The sequence below is a fragment of the Pseudophryne corroboree genome, chromosome 1 (assembly GCF_028390025.1).
Source record: "Pseudophryne corroboree isolate aPseCor3 chromosome 1, aPseCor3.hap2, whole genome shotgun sequence".
In the NCBI taxonomy this organism is placed as follows: domain Eukaryota; kingdom Metazoa; phylum Chordata; class Amphibia; order Anura; family Myobatrachidae; genus Pseudophryne; species Pseudophryne corroboree.
The window spans coordinates 1,226,082,808-1,226,086,591 of NC_086444.1; positions in this window are offsets into that span (position 1 = coordinate 1,226,082,808).

Genomic DNA, 3,784 nt, shown 5'->3' on the forward strand with positions numbered 1-3,784 from the left:
TGGAGGTCTGGATTTGGAGTCACCCTCAAAATTAAAGTGGAAAAACACACTACAGGCTGATCCAACTTTGATGTAATGTCCTTAAAACAAGTCAAAATGAGGCTCAGTAGTGTGTGTGGCCTCCACGTGCCTGTATGACCTCCCTACAACCCACACAAGTGGCTCAGGTAGTGCAGCTCATCCAGGATGGCACATCAATGCGAGCTGTGGCAAGAAGGTTTGCTGTGTCTGTCAGCGTAGTGTCCAGAGCATGGAGGCGCTACCAGGAGACAGGCCAGTACATCAGGAGATGTGGAGGAGGCCGTAGGAGGGCAACAACCCAGCAGCAGGACCGCTACCTCCGCCTTTGTGCAAGGAGGAACAGGAGGAGCACTGCCAGAGCCCTGCAAAATGACCTCCAGCAAGCCACAAATGTGCATGTGTCTACTCAAACGATCAGAAACAGACTCCATGAGGGTGGTATGAGGGCCCGACGTCCACAGGTGGGGGTTCTACTTACAGCCCAACACCGTGCAGGACGTTTGGCATTTGCCAGAGAACACCAAGATTGGCAAATTCGCCACTGGCACCCTGTGCTCTTCACAGATGAAAGCAGGTTCTCACTGAGCACGTGACAGAGTCTGGAGACGCCAAGGAGAACGTTCTGCTGCCTGCAACATCCTCCAGCATGACCGGTTTGGCAGTAGGTCAGTAATGGTGTGGGGTGGCATTTCTTTGGGGGGCCGCACAGCCCTCCATGTGCTCGCCAGAGGTAGCCTGACTGCCATTAGGTACTGAGATGAGATCCTCAGACGCCTTGTGAGACCATATGCTGGTGCGGTTGGCCCTGGGTTCCTCCTAATGCAAGACAATGCTAGACCTCATGTGGCTGGAGTGTGTCAGCAGTTCCTGCAAGATGAAGGAATTGATGCTATGGACTGGCCCGCCCGTTCCCCAGACCTGAATCCAATTGAGCACATCTGGGACATCATGTCTCGCTCCATCCACCAACCACAGTTGCACCACAGACTGTCCAGGAGTTGGCGGATGCTTTAGTCCAGGTCTGGGAGGAGATCCCTCAGGAGACCATCCGCCACCTCATCAGGAGAATGCCCAGACGTTGTAGGGAGGTCATACAGGCACGTGGAGGCCATACACACTACTGAGCCTCATTTTGACTTGTTTTAAGGACATTACATCCCAGTTGGATCAGCCTGTAGTGTGTTTTTCCACTTTAATTTTGAGGGTGACTCCAAATCCAGACCTCCATGGGTTAATAAATTTGATTTCCATTGATAATTTTTGTGTGACTTTGTTGTCAGCACATTCAACTATGTAAAGAACAAAGTATTTAATAAGAATATTTCATTCATTCAGATCTAGGATGTGTTATTTTAGTGTTCTCTTTATTTTTTTTGAGCAGTGTACATCACTGCTGCACATAGCAGGCGAGACGTTTTAGAGAAGTCTTCGTACTGTGCTCGACCACACACTAGGAAGCAATAACACTAACGAGGCACTGTGTATGCCTCACGCCTCAATTTCTGTAGTATAGAATTTGGCGGAGGGTGCACTGACTATTTGCTAGTCAAAGTTTAATCGGTTTATACAAGGCGTTCCCACCCAATCCCTGAAATAGGGGCGTTTCCTTTACCAACTGGGCAACTGCTTTTATTTTCTACCTGCAACACTACCTGGTGTCTGCACCCACGGGACAGTCCAGAGACACAAGGTGGTAATTACATACAGATGTGTTCCTATACACCTAGCCTGAATACACCACGCAGCGGGACATGAGAGGACGGGTCCCCTGCAGCTCTGATAGCGTTGGGTGCCTTCTTCGCAGAAAATGCATCTTAGTCATAATGAGACAATTAGGACACACGGGGAGACAGCGCTGATATGCAACACTTGTATGTTGTGTGTGCGTGTGACTGCTACATGTGTACACATATACAGATTCAGACTACTCAGTCACGCACAGATATAAGTGTTGCATATCAAATTAATAGTCAGTCTGCTAGTGCGTCATCATCTCATCGCGCTGCAACTAAGACACATTGTTGGCAAAGGAGATTGCAAAAATGACGACCAACATTAGAGTCTCACAGGACCAGGAATGCAGAGAGGGGACTGTGGTAATGGTGTACGACACATCTGTATGGAAAGCAACGGCCGGCAACAAAGAAGAGTGAGATTGTGCACAAGCGCTGGATTGTACACTGCAGCGTCTTACATATCTCACACACACACAAACACACACACTGTATGTTACATAACTGAGGAAACCTGACTTAAAGTAGTCTTTGTATTGTACAACGCAGTTGAGCATATCACACACTGGGTATTACACAATATGGAATATGAGAGAATGTGCAGAGATTCTGGTTTTTGTGTACTGCAGGTATACATGTCACACACAATGGGGTATTTGTGAGATAGTGCAGTGCACTATGTATATACATGTCGCACACAAGTGTAGAAGCGCTGTACATTTATACACTGCAACGTTGGGCACAATCAGCACACGAAGCTGAAGGAAGAGCTGCACTGGATTTATCACACAATTGGGCGGTATTCAATGCTTTTCACCCCCGTCCACACCCATTCTGTTTCTGCTGATGGGCGTGGTATGATCATTTGAGCTCGCTACCGACGGGGTAGCGAGGACGCCCAACCCTTTGCGCAGCTAAATCCGATTACTACGAACGTGATATGCACGCTAACGGGGATCAGTTTACAAAGGAGATTGGGCGTGATATATCATTTGAATACCACCCATTGTGGCGGTTCTTATTCTGCACAACAGGACGGATGTACCTGGGTGCTTCCCCTGTAACATTACCTGTGTACAGCCATGCTGCCCTCATGAACTTAGTACGGAGCCTCACTGTAGATTTGCAGTGACCTTGTAGACACAGAGGTGGCAGCCCTGTTGTGGGTGGAGCCAAGTATCACTAGGAAACCGTGACATCATTGTGGAACCGCATCATCAGTCTATACATCGCCTTAGGGCTGTGCTCTGTAACAGGCATTACAGTGATACAGCAGGACTACACACGGGTGGTGGGGGGTTAGGAAGAGAATACACAGAAAGCTGCACTGGGAAGGACGCAGGATGTATAAATCCACCTCATACTGTGTGTCAGATATTCCTCCCCAGGGGAGCCTGGTCCACCCAGCGCAGGAGACCAGTACGAGGCTGCACCAGGTAACAGAGCAGAAGCAAAGCACATAGCTGGGTGTATATTAGCGAGAGGACACAGAGTGGACATTTCCAGTAAGCCACGCAGGTCACCCAGGCTGGCCTCCCATGTAACGTGCGACATATCCTGCGTGATGTGGGCAGCTGCAGACTTCCCCAGAGGCCATCCGGGCTTCCGTAGTGGCTCGTGCACCATCTGCGGACACTGGGAACCTTCATGTAACTATGACCAAGTGCTTCTCGTTCCATAGTATGGATTATATCGAGCACTCCGTATGCATGTGACCGCTGCCCCTATCTCCGGGGAGTGTACACAAAGGCGCAGGTATAGCAACACTTCCCCCAATGCAATTACAGTCTGCAGCCACCTCCTCAACACACGCACTTCCCCCTCACAGGAGGGCAGACGCTCTGGCAGGAAAGGCGCCAGCACGGGTTACCATGGAGGAGTAACTGAGCCGCTCGTCACATTACAGATACAGGGCGCTATCATCTTACTACCAGAACATGATAATTATCTCCAGAATGAGACAGACAAGCAGTTGCCAAGAATATACATTACTATATGTGGCCAACATCACTAAAAGATTTGTTTTAAGT